At 45.9% G+C, this 27872-nt stretch overlaps 1 pseudogene; it reads right to left on the bottom strand.

The window, feature by feature from the left end:
* Positions 1–752: 752 nt before the first annotated feature.
* Positions 753–13570, bottom strand: LOC123739474 (cullin-associated NEDD8-dissociated protein 1-like; annotated as a pseudogene).
* Between the last annotated feature and the right edge of the window lie 14302 nt (positions 13571–27872).

Here is a 27872-nt window from a genome sequence, read left to right as displayed (position 1 = left end):
AGGGGATGGTCCATCAGTTCATTATCTAACTGGTTTAACTAACACACTACAACACCATCACTAGAGGGGATGGTCCATCAGTTCATTATCTAACTGGTTTAACTAACACACTACAACACCATCACTAGAGGGGATGGTCCATCAGTTCATTATCTAACTGGTTTAACTAACACACTACAACACCATCACTAGAGGGGATGGTCCATCAGTTCATTATCTAACTGGTTTAACTAACACACTACAACACCATCACTAGAGGGGATGGTCCATCAGTTCATTATCTAACTGGTTTAACTAACACACTACAACACCATCACTAGAGGGGATGGTCCATCAGTTCATTATCTAACTGGTTTAACTAACACACTACAACACCATCACTAGAGGGGATGGTCCATCAGTTCATTATCTAACTGGTTTAACTAACACACTACAACACCATCACTAGAGGGGATGGTCCATCAGTTCATTACCTAACTGGTTTAACTAACACACTACAACACCATCACTAGAGGGGATGGTCCATCAGTTCATTATCTAACTGGTTTAACTAACACATTATACATCATCTCCACAAACTGTTATCATGTTCTGATATGTGTTCAATAATGACAGCTTTCAGACTTCTCAGTGCAGAAGTCCTGACCTAGGATCAGGCCCTCCTGTCCACGTAATCTTACTCATGATGATCTAAAAAAGAAGGGCAAACTGATCCAAGATCAGCTTTGTGAAGGCCCATGTAGTGAAAAGTCCTCAGGGTACAGGTTAGGGGTCAGGGGTCATGGTGGTACTTACCGCTGGATGCAGGGGGCAGTTCTCCTATGACAGTCTTCAGTCCGATGCTGGAGATGTCTCGGAGCTGTTCCTTGTCTGCCAGCATGTTGGTACAGAGTGTGTCCACTATAGTCTCGACCTGGTACTCCTTCACCTTACTGACCAACGGACCTAGGCTGGAACACAACACAATATATATATATCAATATAAACTACCTGGTACTCCTTCACCTTACTGACCAACGGACCTAGGCTGGAACACAACACAATATATATATATCAATATAAACTACCTGGTACTCCTTCACCTTACTGACCAACGGACCTAGGCTGGAACACAACACAATATATATATATCAATATAAACTACCTGGTACTCCTTCACCTTACTGACCAACAGACCCAGGCTGGAACACAACACAATATATATATCAATATAAACTACCTGGTACTCCTTCACCTTACTGACCAACAGACCCAGGCTGGAACACAACACAATATATATATCAATATAAACTACCTGGTACTCCTTCACCTTACTGACCAACAGACCCAGGCTGGAACACAACACAATATATATATTCAATATAAACTACCTGGTACTCCTTCACCTTACTGACCAACAGACCCAGGCTGGAACACAACACAATATATATATATCAATATAAACTACCTGGTACTCCTTCACCTTACTGACCAACAGACCCAGGCTGGAACACAACACAATATATATATTCAATATAAACTACCTGGTACTCCTTCACCTTACTGACCAACAGACCCAGGCTGGAACACAACACAATATATATATACAATATAAACTACCTGGTACTCCTTCACCTTACTGACCAACAGACCCAGGCTGGAACACAACACAATATATATATCAATATAAACTACCTGGTACTCCTTCACCTTACTGACCAACAGACCCAGGCTGGAACACAACACAATATATATATCAATATAAACTACCTGGTACTCCTTCACCTTACTGACCAACAGACCCAGGCTGGAACACAACACAATATATATATCAATATAAACTACCTGGTACTCCTTCACCTTACTGACCAACAGACCCAGGCTGGAACACAACACAATATATATATATCAATATAAACTACCTGGTACTCCTTCACCTTACTGACCAACAGACCCAGGCTGGAACACAACACAATCTAACTGGTTCTCTCGTTCCAACAGAAGCTAGTCCAGAGTTAATTGAATGTCATGATAAAACCACCTTGTTACCCCACTGTGAACCATGTGAAGTGGGTCCCTTGTTTAAAAAGGGCTGTTGTTTAATCAGAACAGACTGAGTAACACACTACCATATTACCAGTTAGGCTGAGTGCCTCAACCAGACAGTTTTAGGGCCTCTTAGCAGCAGCAGAGAGAGGAAGAGACCCGTTTATTACACAGTACATCATCAGTTGAGCCTACTTGTTCTAGCCATCCAGGTCAGTGTCACCTGATCCTTCATCTCTGTAATGAGAGATCTTTGCGGGTTTTTTTTAACACCTGTAACTGCCATTTACTGCAATCTAGAGCAACAAAAAAATGGCCTTAAAATGATATATTTTTGTGTTTGTTTTCTTACATAGTGGTGCAGCCAGTCCACAAAGAGGCACAGCGCCTTTCTTACATTCTGCATTCACGACATACAACAGAGTAGATTACTACTTCAAAATGGCAACGATACGAAAGCAGGCAAACTGCAGTGTTACTGTAGCCTATATTAACATTAGAAATGTGTGAGAAATACAGCCTAGAGAGATGAATTTTAATTAATCTTCTTATTGATCACATAATCCCTTAAAAGCCTAATTCTAATGGTTTGTTGAGAGTGAGAGCCAAGACGATCACACTGCCGCTGGCTCATAAGCACTGAGACATATCCCCCTAGCTGGGGCAAGGAAGATAAAACCAATGCTGCTCTGACATGAAATATACAATAAGACACGCAAACTGAAGCAAACAGGGTTATTCAATAACACTGTCCATAGTGTTGTGAAACGATATGAATGAAAGAGAGTGAGAAACGGAGGCAGAGAGAAAGAGGCAGAGTGACTGACAGAAGCAGAGACAGAAAGACATAGCGACAGAGACAGAAAGACAGAGAGGCAGAAAGACATTGCGACAGAGAGGCAGCGACAGAGAGGCAGAGACATAGCGACAGAGAGGCAGAAAGACAGCGACAGAGAGAGGCAGAAAGACATAGCGACAGAGAGGCAGAGAGACATAGCGACAGAGAGAGGCAGAGAGACATAGCGACAGAGGCAGACAGACATAGCGACAGAGAGAGGCAGAAAGACAGAGGCAGAGAGAGGCAGAGAGAGGGAGAGGCAGAAAGACAGAGGCAGAGAGAGGCAGAGAGACATAGCGACAGAGAGAGGCAGAGAGACATAGCGACAGAGAGAGGCAGAAAGACATAGCGACAGAGGCAGACACAGAAAGACATAGCGACAGAGGCAGACACAGAAAGACATAGCGACAGAGTGACAGAGACAGAAAGACAGTGACAGAGAGGCAGAAAGACACAGAGACAGACAGTGACTGACAAGAGGCAGAAAGACATAGCGACAGACAGAGGCAGACAGAGGCAGAGAGACAGACAGAGGCAGACAGATGGTTAGGGTCTAGATAGTCTCCCACAGGGCCGAGCCAGTCAGTCAGGTGATTCAGCCCCTCTCTCAGTCTCAGTGTTTGACAGCCATGTTTAAACCTCTATAATGGTGCCTGAAGTTCAGACAGAGACACCAGGGTTTCCGTTATAGAAAAACATGAAAAGCCAAAAAATGTATAATAAACTGTTGCCGGCCAAAGTGGCCAGGTGAAAACCAAACCCATTACAAAATAATAAACTAATGACCGTCATGCTTATTGGTCTATAGGTTCATTTGCATCATTTTGGGAATTAAATTGGCCTGTGTGTATTTTGGTTAGTCATCAATGCATCTTATTTATCCAACACAACTATCATAACCTACAGAGTGGGGTTTCTCCTGCAGCTCCTCAGCTTGTTGCTGCCGGAGTAAAACATGTGCTTCCAGAAGCCCATTTATTGCACATTCATTTTAAATGCTATTTGTTTGTGTTCAAAACAGTTTTGGTGCTCGATTAAGAGCTAATATTTGTATTTCTCAACTGGTAATTGAAGAGCGTCTCCCATTCAAGTGCAGGAATAAAAGCTGTCAGTGCGTCTCCCACCACTTTACAATGGGAGCTTTAGGCCATACGCATTTTGATTACATACTTAATGGTTTTTTAACCCGAATGTTTTATTTCATATTATGAGGCATGTTTTTCCTTGTTTTTAGAGTAACCTAAAGGCTAAATCCAACCATAGAAAGGTGGAGGCAATTATTTTACACTGAACAAAAATATAAAATCAACATGTAAAGTGTTGGTCCCATGTTTCATGAGCTGAAATTAAAGATCCGGTAAATGTTCAGTACGCAGAAAAAGCTTTTTTACGTAAACAAATGAGTTTACATCCCTGTTAGTGAGCATTTCTCCTTTGCCAAGATAATCCATCCACCTGACAGGTGTGGCATATCAAGAAGCTGATTAAAAAGCAATATCATTACACAGGTGCACCTTGTGCTGGGGGACAAGAAAAGGCCACTAAAATGTGCAGTTTTTCACAACACAATGCCACAGATGTCTCAACTTGAGAGAGCGTGCAATTGGCATGCGGAATGCAGGAATATCCACCAGAGCTGTCGCCAGAGAATTGAATGTTCATTGCGCTACCATAAGCCGCCTCCAACATTTTTTTAGAGAATTTGGCAGTACATTTACATTTAAGTCATTTAGCAGACGCTCTTATCCAGAGCGACTTACAAGTACATCTAACCTGCCTCACAACCACAGACCACGTGTAACCACACCAGCCCAGGACCTTCACATCCGGCTTCTTCACCTGCGGGATCGTCTGAGACAGCTGATGACACTGAGGAGTATTTCTGTCTGTAATAAAGCCCTTTTGTGGGGAAAAACTCATTCTGATTGGCTGCACCCGCCTAGTCATGTGAAGTCCATAGATTAGGGCCTAATGAATTTATTTCAAATTGACTGATTTCCTTATATGAACTGTAACTCAGTAAAAGTGTTGCCTGTTGCGTTTACATTTTTTGTTCAGTGATTGAAGACTTCATAGGCAGCACGTGATTTTCAAGTTTGGGGAAGCATACAATTTATCCTACCACTTCTACCGTTCTGCATGTCAGTTATGATTTTCATATGCGCATATTCGTGGAACAGTTTCATAATTTTTTTTTTTTAAACATTTGTTTATCAAAATCACTGTCACGTGATTAATCATAATCTGAATTAAAATGAGAAAAATCTCAAAGTTTAAAAAAGTCAACTAATGCCAGATCACCAGCCTCTCTGTCATATGGACACATTGATACACTGTGGTCCATTGGTGGCTAAAGAAATGAGCGCATGGAACTCCCAGCCTATAGGCCAATGCAGCAGTAGGTCTATAACTTCCATCGCTCTTTCACACCGACGACTAGTCATTATTATCCAAGGGGAGACTGTTGGAAAGATTTTTCAAATAGCTTACTGTAAGGACTTTAATACACTGCTCAAAAAAATAAAGGGAACACTAAAATAACACATCCTAGATCTGAATGAATGAAATAATCTTATTAAATACTTTTTTCTTTACATAGTTGAATGTGCTGACAACAAAATCACACAAAAATAATCAATGGAAATCCAATTTATCAACCCATGGAGGTCTGGATTTGGAGTCACACTCAAAATTAAAGTGGAAAACCACACTACAGGCTGATCCAACTTTGATGTAATGTCCTTAAAACAAGTCAAAATGAGGCTCAGTAGTGTGTGTGGCCTCCACATGCCTGTATGACCTCCCTACAATGCCTGGGCATGCTCCTGATGAGGTGGCGGATGGTCTCCTGAGGGATCTCCTCCCAGACCTGGACTAAAGCATCCGCCAACTCCTGGACAGTCTGTGGTGCAACGTGGCGTTGGTGGATGGAGCGAGACATGATGTCCCAGATGTGCTCAATTGGATTCAGGTCTGGGGAATGGGCGGGCCAGTCCATAGCATCAATGCCTTCCTCTTGCAGGAACTGCTGACACACTCCAGCCACATGAGGTCTAGCATTGTCTTGCATTAGGAGAAACCCAGGGGCAACCGCACAAGCATATGGTCTCACAAGGGGTCTGAGGATCTCATCTCGGTACCTAATGGCAGTCAGGCTAGCTCTGGCGAGCACATGGAGGGCTGTGCGGCCCCCCAAAGAAATACCACCCCACACCATGACTGACCCACCGCCAAACCGGTCATGCTGGAGGATGTTGCAGGCAGCAGAACGTTCTCCACGGCGTCTCCAGACTCTGTCACGTCTGTCACATGCTCAGTGTGAACCTGCTTTCATCTGTGAAGAGCACAGGGCGCCAGTGGCGAATTTGCCAATCTTGGTGTTCTCTGGCAAATGCCAAACGTCCTGCACGGTGTTGGGCTGTAAGCACAACCCCCACCTGTGGATGTCGGGCCCTCATACCACCCTAATGGAGTCTGTTTCTGACCGTTTGAGCAGACACATGCACATTTGTGGCCTGCTGGAGGTCATTTTGCAGGGCTCTGGCAGTGCTCCTCCTGCTCCTCCTTGCACAAAGGCGGAGGTAGCAGTCCAGCTGCTGGGTTGTTGCCCTCCTACGGCCTCCTCCACGTCTCCTGATGTACTGGCCTGTCTCCTGGTAGCGCCTCCATGCTCTGGACACTACGCTGACAGACACAGCAAACCTTCTTGCCACAGCTCGCATTGATGTGCCATCCTGGATGAGCTGCACTACCTGAGCCACTTGTGTGGGTTGTAGACTCCGTCTCATGCTACCACTAGAGTGAAAGCACCGCCAGCATTCAAAAGCGACCAAAACATCAGCCAGGAAGCATAAGAACTGAGAAGTGGTCTGTGGTCCCCACCTGCAGAACCACTCCTTTATTGGGGGTGTCTTGCTAATTGCCTATAATTTCCACCTGTTGTCTATTCCATTTGCACAACAGCATGTGAAATTTATTGTCAATCAGTGTTGCTTCCTAAGTTGACAGTTTGATTTCACAGAAGTGTGATTGACTTGGAGTTACATTGTGTTGTTTAAGTGTTCCCTTTATTTTTTTGAGCAGTGTATATCATTCACAATGGATGTTAAAAAAACACTTTCCTACATGATGCCCTAATGGGTTATGCACCCCAACGCATATGGGTCCGGTAAATATCTCAAATAATAGCCTGTAAATTAAAACCTTCCCGGTCACGTTGTCCGGTGCCACATTTTCCTAATGGAAACCCTGAGACACACACACACACACACACACACACACACACACACACACACACACACACACACACACACACACACAGAGAGGCAGAGATCTCTCACCACTTGACGGCCAGATTCTGGACCTCTCCGTTTTTGTCTTCCAGTAGCTTGAGGATCATCTTGACCACCTTGCGTTCACTGTCATCGTCCAGCTTGATGGAGTCTTTCTGCAGCTCCGACATCAGGTCGTTGGTGGCCATGAATCTACAGGAACACACAGGGAGAAAGAAGACCCAGTTAGACTAACAGGGTTATGATGTTATATACAGTTGATGTCAGAAGTTTACATACACCTTAGCCAAATACATTTAAACTCAGTTTTTCACAATTCCTGACATTTAATCCAAGAAAAATTCCCTGTTTTAGGTCAGTTAGGATCACCACTTTATTTTAAGAATGTGAAAATGTGAGAATAATAGTAGAGAGAATGATTTATTTCAGCTTTTATTTATTTCATCACATTCCCAGTGGGTCAGAAGTTTACATACACTCAATTGAGTATTTGGTAGCATTGCCTTTAAAATTGTTTAACTTGGGTCAAACGTTTTGGGTAGCCTTCCACAAGCTTCCCACAATAAGTTGGGTGGATTTTGGCCCATTCCTCCTGACAGAGCTGGTGTAACTGAGTCAGATTTGTAGGCCTCCTTGCTCGACACACTTTTCAATTCTGCCCACACATTTTCTATGGGATTGATGTCAAGGTTTTGTGATGGCCACTCCAATACCTCGACTTTGTGGTCCTTAAGCCATTTTGCCACAACTTTGGAAGTATGCTTGGGGTCATTGTCCATTTGGAAGACCCATTTGTGACCAAGCTTTAACTTCCTGATGGATGTCTTGAGATGTTGCTTCAATATATCCACATAATTTTATTTTCCTCATGATGCCATCTATTTTGTGAAGTGCACCAGTCCGTCCTGCAGCAAAGCACCCCCCACAACATGATGATGCCACTCCCGTGCTTCACAGTTGGGATGGTGTTCTTCGGTTTGCAAGCCTCCCCCTTTTTCCTCCAAACATAATGGTCATTATGGCCAAATAGTTATATTTTTGTTTCATCAGACCAGAGGACATTTCTCCAGAAAGTACTATCTTTGTCCCCATGTGCAGTTGCAAACCGTAGTCTGGCTTTTTTATGGCAGTTTTGGAGCAGTGGCTTCTTCCTTGCTGAGTCGGCCTTTCAGGTTATGTCGATATAGGACTCGTTTTACTGTGGATATAGATACTTTGTACCTGTTTCCTCCAGCATCTTCACAAGGTCTTTTGCTGTTGTTCTGGGATTGATTTGCACCAAAGTACGCTCATCTCTAGGAGACAGAACGCGTCTCCTTCCTGAGCGGTATGATGGCTGCGTGGTCCTATGGTGTTTATACCTGCGTACTATTGTTTGTATAGATGAACGTGGTACCTTCAGGCATTTGGAAATTGCTCCCAAGGATGAACCAGACTTGTGGAGGTCTACAATTTATTTTCTGAGGTCTTGGCTGATTTCTTTTGATTTTCCCATGATGTCAAGCAAAGAGGCACTGAGTTTGAAGGTAGGCCTTGAAGTACATCCACAGGTACACCTCCAATTGACTCAAATGATGTGAATTAGCCTATCAGAAGCTTCTAAAGCAATGACATTTTCTGGAATGTTCCAATCTGTTTAAAGGCACAGTCAACTTAGTGTATGTAAACCTCTGACCCATTGGAATTGTGATACAGTGAATTATAAGTGAAATAATCTGTCTGTAAACAATTGTTGGAAAAATTACTTGTGTCCTGCACAAAGTAGATATCCTAACCGACTTGCCAAAACTATAGTTTGTTAACAAGAAATGTGTAGAGTGGTTGAAAAACTAGTCCATTAATCTACAGGAACACACAGGGGAGGAAGAAGACCCAGTTAGACTAACAGGGTTATGATGTTATATGTTCATAAGACATCCAACTAAAGAATCTTCTAGAGCAGAGGCCCACCTTCCAGCATTAGGGAACATCGTTCGCGCCACGTCTATTTCTATGTTGTTATTTTATATAGCTTACTGCACCTGGTATTCTCCCAGGCGGTCTCCCGTCCCAGTGCTAATCAGGCGTGTTCAGGGTGGTATGGCCACAAGCATACCCCCCTTTTCCCTGAATTACATCCCTTGGCTCATCTCTGCAACTCCTCAAAGGGCTCGGGAGAGGCGAAGTCATGCGTCCTCCAAAACATGACCCGCCTGGCCGCCTACCTCTTTATCACACCGCCTGCTTGACCGGGATGTCAGCAGCACCAATGCGTCAGAGGAAACACAGTTCCACTGACAACCGGGGTCAACTTGCATGCGCCCGGCCCTGTCACAAGGAGTCGCTAGAGCACAATGAGCCAAGGAAAGCCCGACCGGCCAAACCCTCCGAAGGGTTTTAACACCACTGAGCTAAGAGAATGGAACCCTACAAAGGGTTTTAACACCACTGAGCTAAGAGAATGGAACCCTCCAAAGGGTTTTAACACCACTGAGCTAAGAGAATGGAACCCTCCGAAGGGTTTCAACACCACTGAGCAAAGAGAATGGAACCCTCCAAAGGGTTTTAACACCACTGAGCTAAGAGAATGGAACCCTCCAAAGGGTTTTAACACCACTGAGCTAAGAGAATGGAACCCTCCAAAGGGTTTTAACACCACTGAGCTAAGAGAATGGAACCCTCCAAAGGGTTTTAACACCACTGAGCTAAGAGAATGGAACCCTCCAAAGGGTTTTAACACCACTGAGCCAAGAGAAGGTAACAAGTCAAGTGCTCTGACATTAGAAGCCAAAGCAAATCAACACTAGTACAAAGATCAAGCTACTATCTCCGAGGAGAGGAACGATTGAAGCCTAAAGCACTAGATGATACCAGACAGACCAGCTCTGATCTCTTAGAGTGGTGGGGTAACTTTTACCATCAAATCCAATTTAATACATGGGAGTATACATCACACAAGATCAGCTTTAAGACACCATCTTGTCTCCATCTTAACACATCAAAGAACTCCTGGTGTGATTCAAGAAAGACCTTTTCCTAAATACTATGCTCCTCAACACTAGGCTCGTTTGATAATCTCTGACGCTGTCGTCGTCCCCCCCCCCCTCATCGGAACGCAAGAAGCTTTTTAAACAAGAGGGACAGCGAAAGGAAGAGAGAAAAATAATGAATAATGCATGAGGTCCATGGCCCACACTCACTGAGCGGCAGCCCCACAGCATGAGGTAATGGGCTGGAGCACCCACACTCACAGAGCGGCAGCCCCACAGCATGAGGTAATGGGCTGGAGCACCCACACTCACAGAGCGGCAGCCCCACAGCATGAGGTAATGGGCTGGAGCACCCACACTCACAGAGCGGCAGCCCCACAGCTTGAGGTACTGGGCTGGAGCACCCACACTCCTCTCTCTCTCTCTCTCTCTAAACTGGTGCGTGGGAAAACACTTTCTACCAGGGGGTGATCTTCTATAGTGGAAATCAATCTTCACTACCACGGTACCACCACGGTACCACCACCACACTAGATAAACATTAGTAGGACCTTAGAAAATCTATTTTATTTTACCCAAAATTCAATTCTCTGTTTAGTTTTTTTCAAGTTTTTTCTGTCAAAAATCACACTTAATTTTGTATTTTTTTTATGTGATGTTCTAAGTCCACTTTTGAGGTCTGGGTAAAATCTAAGAAATGCTCATTTTGGGGTGTAGATACCCTATAAATCTGTGGCACCAGCAAGAGACTTGTTTGGTTAGCGGTGTTTCTGTAGCACACATGTGATTGCTAATAATTGATGCAAATCATCATCATTATACATATCATTCTGCCAGGAAGGCTCCTTGTAGTTAACATTTAATTGAGAAGGTTTTTGGGAAAGCCTTTCCATCTACCAGAAGACTGTTGTCATTATTAGCATCATCGCTAACTGCTACACTTAGTGGTAGACAAACGGGCACACACAGACAGGGGCTTTCCCCAGCTGAAGGAAAATACAAATCACTGATACATTTTGTTCATGTTTTATAATAATCTTGGCCAAATGAACACAGTCTAACAAGTTCAAATCATTTAGTTGATTCCGTCCCTCGTTCTCCACCACCCTCATTATAAAGGGCCCTAAATTAGACGAGGACAAGACTCACACCTACACAAACATGACAGAGTGGATAACATTAGACCTCCCACTCAAATGTGAAAGGCCATTGATTTCACCCTGCTAATAATGATGTCATCATGCAAACGTGCAGAAGCAAGGAGCACCCCTTTACTCCCTCTATAATGTGGTGTTAGAACTCAAATTCAAATAGGCCTAAAACTGACACAAATGTCAGATAGTCAGGCTCCACTCCCACCGCCAGGCTCCACTCCCACCGCCAGGCTCCACTCCCACCGCCAGGCTCCACTCCCACCGTCAGGCTCAGAGGTTAGGCCTAAACTCTCAACAGCTATTTCTTGACTGATTCACTTCAGAGTTCTGATTCTAGAGGTGGATTTACAATGTCATTCAACCATGATGGATAATCCAGTGAGCTGGTGTCAAGTCATGCTTTTGGCAGCTGTATAAGCAATCCCTCAAAACTAGAAGGCAATGGGGGCACACAGTGGAACAGGCTTCCTGTAAAATAGTCCTGTACCATTTCTCACCGTCCCACCCCAGGTACCACAGAACACAAGCCACCGTTAGTCATTATTATGAACCTGAAATAGTCTGGGACCTGTAGAGTTATTGGCAAGACTGAGAATCTGGGAAGTAGCCTAAGTTGACAAGAAAGAAGAGAGGCTAGGAGTTCCCACACGTGCATAGGAAATCTCATCCAACCAGACGGCTCACTCTAGCAATTGAGCCTGGGGGTGAGGTTAATACATGGTTATGGTAAACCGTTTCAGAGATGGGCCCGAGAGACATTACATATTATTGGGGCACACTCAGTATGTCAGGGGACTGGTTACTTTCAATATGTTTTATAGTTGTAACATCTGACATTTCAGAGCAAATGTCAGTGACAAATGACTTTGTGTCTACCTATCTATCATCTCTACAGGTGTGGGAAACACTGGAAAACACCAGAACAAGACAACAGGAACGCAGCTTTGGATTCCCACAGGTGCACACATCTAAGATGATCTCTGTAGTGAAAAAACTGGAAACATTTATCAGGTGGTAGATTACGACTATGTAGTTATACATGTATGCTGTGTAGTTATACAGGTAAGTTCATGACTCCTGGCAACTGTAACAGAATTGTGAAGAGCAGAATGCTGGCTTACATCATCATATTTTCTGTAAAAACAAGTGTTCCTCTAATGTGAAGTTGATATGGCTGCAGACTAATTCACGGTTTGGAAGTCAATCAAGTTGTTTCTAGTTCGTTGGTTCTGATTGTGTGTTTGGTATGGTTTATATAAACCACCTGACAGTGAGGTAGTGGTATGCTTCAAAGCTAGCTAAATCAGCTAACTACCTAACTACATACATGAACTACATTTTGACTCCCCCGAGCAGCCAAAAACATAAACATGCTGGCTGAATTATGTTATGGATGTACTGTGGCTAGCTAACGTTAGCTAAGCAATCATTGATATGGCATTTGTAGACTGCTGGGATATGTGCAATGCCTTTTTAGCTAACTACTTAGTTAACAAACTAGCTAACTAGTGTAGTCCACTTGGTTGAGTTAGCTAGCTAAATTCGATAACGTTTTCTACCTCAAAACGTTAGCTAGTTTACTAGCTAGCGTTGACAGTAACGACTGTCAGAGCGAATTAGCCAGCTAGTTAGCAACATGACAGTGTTAAATGTAACTAGCTAGCTATATACTTTGCAAAACTGACAAATTATAAATATAATGTCAAAATGTTAATGTGGGTTCCTCGCAAGAATCTGTTTATAGCGAGTGGCTAACATTGTTAGTTAGCTAGCTAGCTAGCGAACGTTAGCAGACTAGCCAAATGACAGAATTGATTTGAGGCCTAGCTAGCTAACTTGCAGGGTTTTCATATGGGACGATACCGGTTTGAGTAAAAGTTCAGAATCACAGCGTCATTTCAAATGCATAGACTGTTAGAATATTGTATTTACCTGAAATCCTTGTCGCTTGATGTCATTTTTTTCCAATAGATTAGAGATATGGTATGAGGCGCTCGCCATGTTTGCAGTCTGTTGGAGTAGCCTGCTAGCAACCACTAGTCAGTATCACGGGGCGGAATTCTTATCCACTTATTTACCTATTTACTTCTCTTAACGATTGAAATCGATTCAGTTTCCACTGTCACTTTCCTTTCGATGGAGCGAAGTGATGATCAGCGGCGGAATAGCAGAGAATTTAGTCTCATCCTGCGGAGTTTTGGATGTGTTTGAATGGAGATCTCACTTTGCTCTGCAGAGAGGAGGAGCTGCAGAACCAGGCGATTTCGCTACTGGGGTCAAAGTTGAGTTTGTTATTGGGAGACGGGACCAGACTAGTGAGTTTGTTATAGGGGGACGGGACCAGACTAGTGAGTTTGTTATAGGGGGACGGGACCAGACTGGTGAGTTTGTTATAGGGGGACGGGACCAGACTAGTGAGTTTGTTATAGGGGGACGGGACCAGACTGGTGAGTTTGTTATAGGGGACGGGACCAGACTAGTGAGTTTGTTATAGGGGACGGGACCAGACTGGTGAGTTTGTTATAGGGGGACGGGACCAGACTAGTGAGTTTGTTATAGGGGGACGGGACCAGACTAGTGAGTTTGTTATAGGGGACGGGACCAGACTGGTGAGTTTGATATAGGGGGACGGGACCAGACTGGTGAGTTTGTTATAGGGGACGGGACCAGACTGGTGAGTTTGATATAGGGGGGACGGGACCAGACTGGTGAGTTTGTTATAGGGGGACGGGACCAGACTGGTGAGTTTGTTATAGGGGGACGGGACCAGACTAGTGAGTTTGTTATAGGGGACGGGACCAGACTGGTGAGTTTGTTATAGGGGACGGGACCAGACTGGTGAGTTTGTTATAGGGGACGGGACCAGACTGGTGAGTTTGTTATAGGGGGACGGGACCAGACTGGTGAGTTTGTTATAGGGGACGGGACCAGACTGGTGAGTTTGTTATAGGGGGACGGGACCAGACTGGTGAGTTTGTTATAGGGGGACGGGACCAGACTGGTGAGTTTGTTATAGGGGGACGGGACCAGACTGGTGAGTTTGTTATAGGGGACGGGACCAGACTGGTGAGTTTGTTATAGGGGGACGGGACCAGACTGGTGAGTTTGTTATAGGGGGACGGGACCAGACTGGTGAGTTTGTTATAGGGGACGGGACCAGACTAGTGAGTTTGTTACAGGGGGACGGGACCAGACTGGTGAGTTTGTTATAGGGGGACGGGACCAGACTGGTGAGTTTGTTACAGGGGACGGGACCAGACTAGTGAGTTTGTTATAGGGGGACGGGAGCAGACTGGTGAGTTTGTTACAGGGGGACGGGACCAGACTGGTGAGTTTGTTATAGGGGGACGGGACCAGACTAGTGAGTTTGTTATAGGGGGACGGGACCAGACTAGTGAGTTTGTTATAGGGGGACGGGACCAGACTAGTGAGTTTGTTATAGGGGACGGGACCAGACTGGTGAGTTTGTTATAGGGGGGACGGGAGCAGACTGGTGAGTTTGTTATAGGGGGACGGGAGCAGACTAGTGAGTTTGTTATAGGGGGACGGGACCAGACTGGTGAGTTTGTTATAGGGGACGGGACCAGACTAGTGAGTTTGTTATAGGGGGACGGGACCAGACTGGTGAGTTTGTTATAGGGGACGGGACCAGACTAGTGAGTTTGTTATAGGGGGGACGGGACCAGACTGGTGAGTTTGTTATAGGGGGACGGGACCAGACTGGTGAGTTTGTTATAGGGGACGGGACCAGACTAGTGAGTTTGTTATAGGGGACGGGACCAGACTAGTGAGTTTGTTATAGGGGACGGGACCAGACTAGTGAGTTTGTTATAGGGGACGGGACCAGACTAGTGAGTTTGTTATAGGGGGACGGGACCGGACTGGTGAGTTTGTTATAGGGGACGGGACCAGACTGGTGAGTTTGTTATAGGGGACGGGACCAGACTGGTGAGTTTGTTATAGGGGACGGGACCAGACTGGTGAGTTTGTTATAGGGGACGGGACCAGACTAGTGAGTTTGTTATAGGGGACGGGACCAGACTGGTGAGTTTGTTATAGGGGACGGGACCAGACTGGTGAGTTTGTTATAGGGGGACGGGAGCAGACTGGTGAGTTTGTTATAGGGGGACGGGAGCAGACTGGTGAGTTTGTTATAGGGGGACGGGACCAGACTGGTGAGTTTGTTATAGGGGACGGGACCAGACTAGTGAGTTTGTTATAGGGGGGACGGGACCAGACTGGTGAGTTTGTTATAGGGGGACGGGACCAGACTAGTGAGTTTGTTATAGGGGGACGGGACCAGACTGGTGAGTTTGTTATAGGGGGACGGGACCAGACTGGTGAGTTTGTTATAGGGGACGGGACCAGACTAGTGAGTTTGTTATAGGGGACGGGACCAGACTGGTGAGTTTGTTATAGGGGGACGGGACCAGACTGGTGAGTTTGTTATAGGGGGGACGGGACCAGACTGGTGAGTTTGTTATAGGGGGACGGGACCAGACTAGTGAGTTTGTTATAGGGGGACGGACCAGACTGGTGAGTTTGTTATAGGGGACGGGACCAGACTAGTGAGTTTGTTATAGGGGGACGGGGACCAGACTGGTGAGTTTGTTATAGGGGACGGGACCAGACTAGTGAGTTTGTTATAGGGGACGGGACCAGACTAGTGAGTTTGTTATAGGGGGACGGGACCAGACTGGTGAGTTTGTTATAGGGGACGGGACCAGACTGGTGAGTTTGTTATAGGGGACGGGACCAGACTGGTGAGTTTGTTATAGGGGGGACGGGACCAGACTGGTGAGTTTGTTATAGGGGACGGGACCAGACTAGTGAGTTTGTTATAGGGGGACGGGACCAGACTGGTGAGTTTGTTATAGGGGACGGGACCAGACTGGTGAGTGTCACAGAGGACGGACCAGACTGGTGAGTTTTTATAGGGGACGGGACAGACTGGTGAGTTTGTTATAGGGGACGGGACCAGACTAGGTGAGTTTGTTATGGGACGGGACCAGACTGGTGAGTTTGTTATAGGGGGGACGGGACCAGACTGGTGAGTTTGTTATAGGGGACGGGACCAGACTGGTGAGTTTGTTATAGGGGGACGGGACCAGACTGGTGAGTTTGTTATAGGGGGACGGGACCAGACTGGTGAGTTTGTTATAGGGGACGGGACCAGACTAGTGAGTTTGTTATAGGGGGACGGGACCAGACTGGTGAGTTTGTTATAGGGGGACGGGACCAGACTGGTGAGTTTGTTATAGGGGACGGGACCAGACTGGTGAGTTTGTTATAGGGGGACGGGACCAGACTGGTGAGTTTGTTATAGGGGGACGGGACCAGACTGGTGAGTTTGTTATAGGGGGACGGGACCAGACTGGTGAGTTTGTTATAGGGGGACGGGACCAGACTAGTGAGTTTGTTATAGGGGGACGGGACCAGACTGGTGAGTTTGTTATAGGGGGACGGGACCAGACTGGTGAGTTTGTTATAGGGGACGGGACCAGACTAGTGAGTTTGTTATAGGGGGACGGGACCAGACTGGTGAGTTTGTTATAGGGGACGGGACCAGACTAGTGAGTTTGTTATAGGGGACGGGACCAGACTGGTGAGTTTGTTATAGGGGACGGGACCAGACTGGTGAGTTTGTTATAGGGGGACGGGACCAGACTGGTGAGTTTGTTATAGGGGGACGGGACCAGACTGGTGAGTTTGTTATAGGGGACGGGACCAGACTAGTGAGTTTGTTATAGGGGACGGGACCAGACTAGTGAGTTTGTTATAGGGGGACGGGACCAGACTGGTGAGTTTGTTATAGGGGGGACGGGACCAGACTGGTGAGTTTGTTATAGGGGGACGGGACCAGACTGGTGAGTTTGTTATAGGGGGACGGGACCAGACTGGTGAGTTTGTTATAGGGGACGGGGACCAGACTGGTGAGTTTGTTATAGGGGACGGGACCAGACTGGTGAGTTTGTTATAGGGGACGGGGACCAGACTGGTGAGTTTGTTATAGGGGACGGGACCAGACTGGTGAGTTTGTTATAGGGGGACGGGACCAGACTGGTGAGTTTGTTATAGGGGGACGGGACCAGACTGGTGAGTTTGTTATAGGGGGACGGGACCAGACTGGTGAGTTTGTTATAGGGGGACGGGACCAGACTGGTGAGTTTGTTATAGGGGGACGGGACCAGACTGGTGAGTTTGTTATAGGGGGACGGGACCAGACTGGTGAGTTTGTTATAGGGGACGGGACCAGACTGGTGAGTTTGTTATAGGGGGACGGGACCAGACTGGTGAGTTTGTTATAGGGGACGGGACCAGACTAGTGAGTTTGTTATAGGGGGACGGGACCAGACTAGTGAGTTTGTTATAGGGGACGGGACCAGACTGGTGAGTTTGTTATAGGGGACGGGACCAGACTGGTGAGTTTGTTATAGGGGGACCGGGAGCAGACTAGTGAGTTTGTTATAGGGGACGGGACCAGACTGGTGAGTTTGTTATAGGGGGGACGGGACCAGACTGGTGAGTTTGTTATAGGGGACGGGACCAGACTAGTGAGTTTGTTATAGGGGGACGGGACCAGACTGGTGAGTTTGTTATAGGGGGACGGGACCAGACTAGTGAGTTTGTTATAGGGGACGGGACCAGACTAGTGAGTTTGTTATAGGGGACGGGACCAGACTGGTGAGTTTGTTATAGGGGGACGGGACCAGACTGGTGAGTTTGTTATAGGGGGACGGGACCAGACTGGTGAGTTTGTTATAGGGGGACGGGACCAGACTGGTGAGTTTGTTATAGGGGACGGGACCAGACTGGTGAGTTTGTTATAGGGGGACGGGACCAGACTGGTGAGTTTGTTATAGGGGGACGGGACCAGACTGGTGAGTTTGTTATAGGGGACGGGGACCAGACTGGTGAGTTTGTTATAGGGGGACGGGACCAGACTAGTGAGTTTGTTATGGGGGACGGGACCAGACTGGTGAGTTTGTTATAGGGGGGGACGGGACCAGACTGGTGAGTTTGTTATAGGGGGACGGGACCAGACTGGTGAGTTTGTTATAGGGGACGGGACCAGACTGGTGAGTTTGTTATAGGGGACGGGACCAGACTGGTGAGTTTGTTATAGGGGGACGGGACCAGACTAGTGAGTTTGTTATAGGGGGACGGGACCAGACTGGTGAGTTTGTTATAGGGGGACGGGGACCAGACTGGTGAGTTTGTTATAGGGGACGGGACCAGACTGGTGAGTTTGTTATAGGGGGACGGGACCAGACTGGTGAGTTTGTTATAGGGGGACGGGACCAGACTGGTGAGTTTGTTATAGGGGGACGGGACCAGACTAGTGAGTTTGTTATAGGGGACGGGACCAGACTGGTGAGTTTGTTATAGGGGGACGGGACCAGACTGGTGAGTTTGTTATAGGGGACGGGACCAGACTGGTGAGTTTGTTATAGGGGACGGGGACCAGACTGGTGAGTTTGTTATAGGGGACGGGACCAGACTAGTGAGTTTGTTATAGGGGGGGACGGACCAGACTGGTGAGTTTGTTATAGGGGGGACGGGACCAGACTGGTGAGTTTGTTATAGGGGACGGGACCAGACTGGTGAGTTTGTTATAGGGGGACGGGACCAGACTAGTGAGTTTGTTATAGGGGGGACGGGACCAGACTGGTGAGTTTGTTATAGGGGACGGGACCAGACTGGTGAGTTTGTTATAGGGGGACGGGACCAGACTGGTGAGTTTGTTATAGGGGGACGGGACCAGACTGGTGAGTTTGTTATAGGGGGGACGGGACCAGACTGGTGAGTTTGTTATAGGGGGACGGGACCAGACTGGTGAGTTTGTTATAGGGGGGACGGGACCAGACTAGTGAGTTTGTTATAGGGGGACGGGACCAGACTGGTGAGTTTGTTATAGGGGGACGGGACCAGACTGGTGAGTTTGTTATAGGGGGACGGGACCAGACTGGTGAGTTTGTTGCAGGGGACGGGACCAGACTAGGTGAGTTGTTATGACAGGTAGTTGTTATAGGGGACGGGACCAGACTGGTGAGTTTGTTATAGGGGACGGGACCAGACTGGTGAGTTTGTTATAGGGGGACGGGACCAGACTAGTGAGTTTGTTATAGGGGACGGGACCAGACTGGTGAGTTTGTTATAGGGGGACGGGACCAGACTGGTGAGTTTGTTATAGGGGGACGGGACCAGACTGGTGAGTTTGTTATAGGGGGACGGGACCAGACTGGTGAGTTTGTTATAGGGGACGGGACCAGACTGGTGAGTTTGTTATAGGGGGACGGGACCAGACTGGTGAGTTTGTTATAGGGGGGACGGGACCAGACTGGTGAGTTTGTTATAGGGGGACGGGACCAGACTAGTGAGTTTGTTATAGGGGACGGGACCAGACTGGTGAGTTTGTTATAGGGGGACGGGACCAGACTGGTGAGTTTGTTATAGGGGGACGGGACCAGACTGGTGAGTTTGTTATAGGGGGACGGGACCAGACTGGTGAGTTTGTTATAGGGGGACGGGACCAGACTGGTGAGTTTGTTATAGGGGGACGGACCAGACTGGTGAGTTTGTTATAGGGGGACGGGACCAGACTGGTGAGTTTGTTATAGGGGGACGGGACCAGACTGGTGAGTTTGTTATAGGGGACGGGACCAGACTGGTGAGTTTGTTATAGGGGGACGGGACCAGACTGGTGAGTTTGTTATAGGGGGACGGGACCAGACTAGTGAGTTTGTTATAGGGGGACGGGACCAGACTGGTGAGTTTGTTATAGGGGGACGGGACCAGACTGGTGAGTTTGTTATAGGGGGACGGGACCAGACTGGTGAGTTTGTTATAGGGGACGGGACCAGACTAGTGAGTTTGTTATAGGGGGGACGGGACCAGACTGGTGAGTTTGTTATAGGGGGACGGGACCAGACTAGTGAGTTTGTTATAGGGGGACGGGACCAGACTGGTGAGTTTGTTATAGGGGGACGGGACCAGACTGGTGAGTTTGTTATAGGGGGACGGGACCAGACTAGTGAGTTTGTTATAGGGGACGGGACCAGACTAGTGAGTTTGTTATAGGGGGACGGGACCAGACTGGTGAGTTTGTTATAGGGGGACGGGACCAGACTGGTGAGTTTGTTATAGGGGACGGGACCAGACTGGTGAGTTTGTTATAGGGGGACGGGACCAGACTGGTGAGTTTGTTATAGGGGGACGGGACCAGACTGGTGAGTTTGTTATAGGGGACGGGACCAGACTAGTGAGTTTGTTATAGGGGGACGGGACCAGACTAGTGAGTTTGTTATAGGGGGACGGGACCAGACTGGTGAGTTTGTTATAGGGGACGGGACCAGACTGGTGAGTTTGTTATAGGGGACGGGACCAGACTGGTGAGTTTGTTATAGGGGACGGGACCAGACTAGTGAGTTTGTTATAGGGGACGGGACCAGACTAGTGAGTTTGTTATAGGGGACGGGACCAGACTGGTGAGTTTGTTATAGGGGGACGGGACCAGACTGGTGAGTTTGTTATAGGGGGACGGGACCAGACTGGTGAGTTTGTTATAGGGGGACGGGACCAGACTGGTGAGTTTGTTATAGGGGGGACGGGACCAGACTGGTGAGTTTGTTATAGGGGACGGGACCAGACTGGTGAGTTTGTTATAGGGGGGACGGGACCAGACTGGTGAGTTTGTTATAGGGGACGGGACCAGACTAGTGAGTTTGTTATAGGGGGACGGGACCAGACTGGTGAGTTTGTTATAGGGGACGGGACCAGACTGGTGAGTTTGTTATAGGGGGACGGGACCAGACTGGTGAGTTTGTTATAGGGGGACGGGAGCAGACTAGTGAGTTTGTTATAGGGGACGGGACCAGACTAGTGAGTTTGTTATAGGGGACGGGACCAGACTAGTGAGTTTGTTATAGGGGGACGGGACCAGACTGGTGAGTTTGTTATAGGGGACGGGACCAGACTGGTGAGTTTGTTATAGGGGACGGGACCAGACTAGTGAGTTTGTTATAGGGGGGACGGGACCAGACTGGTGAGAGTTTGTTATAGGGGGACGGGACCAGACTAGTGAGTTTGTTATAGGGGGACGGGAGCAGACTAGTGAGTTTGTTATAGGGGACGGGACCAGACTAGTGAGTTTGTTATAGGGGGACGGGACCAGACTGGTGAGTTTGTTATAGGGGGACGGGACCAGACTGGTGAGTTTGTTATAGGGGGACGGGACCAGACTGGTGAGTTTGTTATAGGGGGACGGGACCAGACTGGTGAGTTTGTTATAGGGGACGGGACCAGACTAGTGAGTTTGTTATAGGGGGACGGGACCAGACTGGTGAGTTTGTTATAGGGGGACGGGACCAGACTAGTGAGTTTGTTATAGGGGGACGGGAGCAGACTAGTGAGTTTGTCCGAGATGTCACTAGTTAACACAGCCATAAAGTACAACTTGGCTATATCATAAAAACAAAAATGTAATATGAAAACAAAAACTAAAATTAGCTTTTTGGTCTTAATTTAGGTTAGGCATAAGATTAGCAGTCGAGGTTTAGCCATAATGATGGCTTTATAGTCCAATCAAATCAAAGGCACTCCTTCGATATAAAGTTGTTTTTGACCGAAAATTAAAACATGTCAGTTTGTCACTTTAATTAGGTTGGAGTAATGACATGTTCAACTACTTAAGATCTTGGCTTGAATCTACATTGTGCTTTTAGATTTCGAGAAAATGTACAACTAATGAAGAATCTGTCACTTCTCAGATTGACTCCACAAAACTCGGCCTGGTCTGTTTCTCAAGCGTTTCGTGAAGTCTTGCGATGTATTTGTATTTATTAGGGATCCCCATTACCTGCTACCTCTTCCTGGGGTCCAAACAACATTAAGGCACATTACATATAAAACTAAATATAAAACAGTACATCATATGACATTTTTAGACCACTACAATACAAAATAAACAATACCACCATACAACAATATTACAATGTACGTGTGTGTAGAGTGTGTGTGCTAGCGTATGTGTGTGTATGCATGTGTCTACCTGTGTGTCTCTTCACAGTCCCCGCTGTTCCACAAGGTGGATTTTTACCTGTTTTTAAAAATCGGATTCTACTGCTGATGTGGAATAGAGCTCCATGTAGACATGGCTCTATGTAGTACTGTGGGCCTACCATTGTATGTTCTGGACTTGGGGATTGTGAAAAGACATGTGGTGGTATGTCTTGTGGGGTATACATGGGTGTCCAAGCTGTGTGCAAGTAGTTCAAACAGACACCTCGGTACATTCAGCTTGTCAATGTTTTTACAAAAACAAGTTGTGAGGAAGTCAATCTCTCCCACTTTGAACAATGTTGCACCTCTAGGTTTAGAAACTCTGATAATACAGTATGAAGATAGGCAGAAACTGCTTCTTCACACATACAGCAAGTAATTGCATTATTTTCATGATCAGTAAAGAGCAATTGATTATGTATTTTCAGATAGGGTGATGGAAGGCAGATCCATTTGGCATGTGGCTAGCAAGCTAGCTAGCTAAGCAAACAACATGTGCTTCATCAGAGATTAGTCTTTTGGAAAAAGTTTAACATCAGAAAGTCCTCATCCTGGTAAAGTTGTCAGTTGGACTTCTGTCATCACCACTATAGATAGAAAGCAGATCAAACAACATCTGGATATAGCCATCTAGTTTATCCCCTGACAGTTAGCTTGTTAACTAGCCATCTAGTTTATCCCCTGACAATTAGCTTGTTAACTAGCCATCTAGTTTATCCCCTGACAGTTAGCTTGTTAACTAGCCATCTAGTTTATCCCGACAGTTAGCTTGTTAACTAGCCATCTAGTTTATCCCCTGACAGTTAGCTTGTTAACTAGCCATCTAGTTTATCCCCTGACAGTTAGCTTGTTAACTAGCCATCTAGTTTATCCCCTGACAGTTAGCTTGTTAACTAGCCATCTAGTTTATCCCCTGACAGTTAGCTTGTTAACTAGCCATCTAGTTTATCCCCTGACAGTTAGCTTGTTAACTAGCCATCTAGTTTATCCCCTGACAGTTAGCTTGTTAACTAGCCATCTAGTTTATCCCCTGACAGTTAGCTTGTTAACTAGCCATCTAGTTTATCCCCTGACAGTTAGCTTGTTAACTAGCCATCTAGTTTATCCCCTGACAGTTAGCTTGTTAACTAGCCATCTAGTTTATCCCCTGACAGTTAGCTTGTTAACTAGCCATCTAGTTTATCCCCTGACAGTTAGCTTGTTAACTAGCCATCTAGTTTATCCCCTGACAGTTAGCTTGTTAACTAGCCATCTAGTTTATCCCCTGACAGTTAGCTTGTTAACTAGCCATCTAGTTTATCCCCTGACAGTTAGCTTGTTAACTAGCCATCTAGTTTATCCCCTGACAGTTAGCTTGTTAACTAGCCATCTAGTTTATCCCCTGACAGTTAGCTTGTTAACTAGCCATCTAGTTTATCCCCTGACAGTTAGCTTGTTAACTAGCCATCTAGTTTATCCCCTGACAATTAGCTTGTTAACTAGCCATCTAGTTTATCCCCTGACAGTTAGCTTGTTAACTAGCCATCTAGTTTATCCCCTGACAGTTAGCTTGTTAACTAGCCATCTAGTTTATCCCCTGACAGTTAGCTTGTTAACTAGCCATCTAGTTTATCCCCTGACAGTTAGCTTGTTAACTAGCCATCTAGTTTATCCCCTGACAGTTAGCTTGTTAACTAGCCATCTAGTTTATCCCCTGACAGTTAGCTTGTTAACTAGCCATCTAGTTTATCCCCTGACAGTTAGCTTGTTAACTAGCCATCTAGTTTATCCCCTGACAGTTAGCTTGTTAACTAGCCATCTAGTTTATCCCCTGACAATTAGCTTGTTAACTAGCCATCTAGTTTATCCCCTGACAGTTAGCTTGTTAACTAGCCATCTAGTTTATCCCCTGACAGTTAGCTTGTTAACTAGCCATCTAGTTTATCCCCTGACAGTTAGCTTGTTAACTAGCCATCTAGTTTATCCCCTGACAGTTAGCTTGTTAACTAGCCATCTAGTTTATCCCCTGACAGTTAGCTTGTTAACTAGCCATCTAGTTTATCCCCTGACAGTTAGCTTGTTAACTAGCCATCTAGTTTATCCCCTGACAATTAGCTTGTTAACTAGCCATCTAGTTTATCCCCTGACAGTTAGCTTGTTGAACAGGTGATAATAACTTCGCTAGGTAGGCCAATGCTGGTTGCAGAAAAAAGGTACATTAGGTCTACATACCACTATGTTTAGTCAACTGTACAAAGTTTCTACCCGTAGCTTGCAAAGTAAATATTATCAATTTACAAACAGTAAAGTTACATCTGCAAATGCGCCGTTCTGCTGCTTGACAGGCAGAGCCCACAAAGGATGGTGAATTAACCGACACCACACATACTTTTCAGGTAGAGTTCACTTTTATTTTATATCACTCATATCCAATTAATGGTCAATCAATCAATCAAATGTATTTTCAAGCCCTTTTTACATCAGCAGATGTCACAAAGTGCTATACAGAAGAAACCCAGGCTAAACCCCCAAACAGCAAGCAATGCAGATGTAGAATATGTGGACAATACTGAGATATCATGAGGCAAACCTCACCTATCTGAAATTGCATGATCAAATGATGTTAACTGATCATGAAAAACATGTAGTTTACTTGCTCTAGGCCTATAACCCTGATGGCGATTTGGTTAAATGTGCGCAATTGTTTTGCATATAATAATAGGACATTTGTAGTTATATGTTCTCCAGTGATGATATTACAATCAAATAGCCTAGTTAACATTTATTTAACAATTCCTTGAAAGCGGCACGCAGTTTTCTGTGTGCATGAAGCCAAACTGCATGCACCGAGGACCCAGCTCCGAACAATGGGGGACCGTGCATTTTCCTCCCACACACTACGCCGTTGGAAGTCCCTTCTTGACAATCGCAGGGCTGTTCAATGTTTGAGCTTTTAAAGCAGGCCTTAAGACTCATCTTTATCGGCTGGCCTACCCTTCCTCCAAGACTTTGATTGGCGCGTTTATGATATGGTTATATATATTTGTTTTTAAACTTGTTCTATTTTTAACTGTTATTTTATGCGCATTGAGATTATTCTTGAATAATGAAAAACGCTTTACAAATGTAATAAATAATTGTTATTATGAATGGTTTTAGTAGAGCTGTTGGTCTCCTTGCTCCCCAGCAGCCAAATCGAGCGCTCTGCACTGTATTGTAACGTTCTATTAACGACCAAATCCCCGATCACCCTTGTAGGTGATGTCATGGCAACGTTGACTAGCTAAACTTCATATAATGTATACAAAAAAAAAAATAGCTAAGACGGATAAACGGACAATATTTCCTGACAATACCTGTCTCTCCGCCCTAACCATGGGAGTTGTTGTCCACAAAGCGGCATGGGGGGCTGTCAAGCTCTCGCCTATTCCTCTCTTTGGATTGGTGGATACATCTAATTATTTATACATATTTGAATACTCAATGAGGGTTGTTGACGTCAACCGCCTGTATTCAACGCAGAAAATTATATGCTAATAGCCTCATTTCATGAATATACATAGCCATCTCAAGACAACTCCGATAGGGTATGTTCTAAATTCAATCTGGAGTGCCAGAGTGCACTCAGAGTCCGCTCTTGGCGTTCATAAATTCAGAGCGTTGTCAGATTGTCCGACATTTAGACGGAGCGCACACTGGATGCTCTGGCCGAGGAGTAGGGTTGATCCGAGCGGTCTGACCTCACAACGGCAGTCAAGCACCCAAGCTAACTGGCTAGCTACTAACAGACACAAATGAGAGAGAATCTCACTCTGACCATTTTACTCACCCTAGCAGAGATTGTTATGGTGTTTTCATGTTATCCAGAGTGTTGGTGACTGTAACTGTGCTGCTGGCAATCATTTCATTCTGCATTTTTTTGGCCTATGTTTACTGACATCGGCCATATTCAACCCGTGTTGAGTGTTTGTAAATTCATCAGTTAATCTGCGCTCTGGCACACTCAGACGAGAGTGCTCTGAGAACAGAGTAAATAGCCAGAGTGAATTTACGAATGCACCCCAAAGTGTTTTTCACAAAGTTCGAAACGTCTTTTCTATCAAATAAACCTCACATAGCAAATAAGCCATTACAGTTTTTTGTTGACCAAATTTGACACTCTCACTAACCAGGTTTCCATCCAACCTTTTTATGCAAGTAAAATACATGTTTTTTTCACTACAGGCCTTATGGCCTGATGGAAAACACAAACTCTCCAAATGTCAACAAAACAAAATATGCTAGACAAGGTGGGATCTTTTTGTGTTGGTAAAATGAATTATGTGAGAAACGCCTTTATCTGCAAATATTGATATACTAAATCAAATGAAATGAAACTTTATTTGTCACATGCGCCGAATACAACAAGTGTAGACTTTACCGTGAAATGCTTACTTACAAGCCCTTAACCAACAGTGCAGTTCAAGAAGAGTTAAGAAAATATTTACTAAATAGACTAAAGAAAAATAATAATAAAAAGTAACACAATAAGAATAACAATAACGAGGCTATATAGAGGGGGTACCGGTACCGAGTCAGTGTGCGGGGGTACAGGTTAGTTGAGGTAATTTGTACATGTAGGTAGGGTTGAAGTGACTATGCATAGATAATAAACAACGAGTAGCAGCAGTGTACTCGAGGGGGGGTCAATTTAAATAGTCCGGTGGCGATTTTATTATTTGTTCAGCAGTCTTATGGCTTGGGGGTAAAAGCTGTTGAGGAGCCTTTTGGTCCTAGACTTGGCCCTCCGGTACCGCTTGCCGTGCAGTAGCATAGAAAACAGTCTATAACTTGCACTACCCTCTGCCATACCAGGCGGTGATGCAACCGGTCAGGATGCTCTCGATGGTGCAGCTGTAGAACCTTTTGAGGATCTGGGGACCCATGCCAAATCTTTTCAGTCTCCTGAGGGGGAAAAGGTTTTGTCGTGCCCTCTTCACAACTGTCTTGGTGTGTTTGGACCATGATAGTTCGTTAGTGATGTGGACACTAAGGAACTTGAATCTCTCGACACGCTCCACTACATCCCCGTCGATGTTAATGGGGGCCTGTCCGGCCCGCCTTTTCCTGTAGTCCACGATCAGTTCCTTTGTCTTGCTCACATTGAGGGAGAGGTTGTCACACTGCCAGGTCTCTGACCTCCTCCCTATAGACGCAGTCGTGGGGAACAGGGGAGTACAGGAGGGGACTAAGTACACACCCATGAGGGGCCCCAGTGTTAAGGATCAGCGTAGCAGATGTGTTGTTGCCTACTCTTACCACCTGGGGGCGGCCTGTCAGGAATTCCAAGATCCAGTTGCAGAGGGAGGTGTTGAGTCCCAGAGTCCTTAACTTAGTGATGAGCTTTGTGGGCACTATGGTGTTGAACACTGAGCTGTAGTCAATGAACAGCATTCTCACATAGGTGTCCGGGAGGATACTGTTGATGTGAGCCATGACCAGCCTTTCAAAGCACTTCATGGCTACAAACATAAGTGCTATGGGGCGGTAATCTTTAGGCAGGTTACATTCGCTT

This window comes from Salmo salar, unplaced genomic scaffold (genome assembly GCF_905237065.1).
Source record: "Salmo salar unplaced genomic scaffold, Ssal_v3.1, whole genome shotgun sequence".
Classification (NCBI taxonomy): Eukaryota; Metazoa; Chordata; class Actinopteri; order Salmoniformes; family Salmonidae; genus Salmo; species Salmo salar.
Note: the sequence above shows the minus strand (reverse complement) of the source record. Positions and strands in the feature narration are given on the sequence as shown.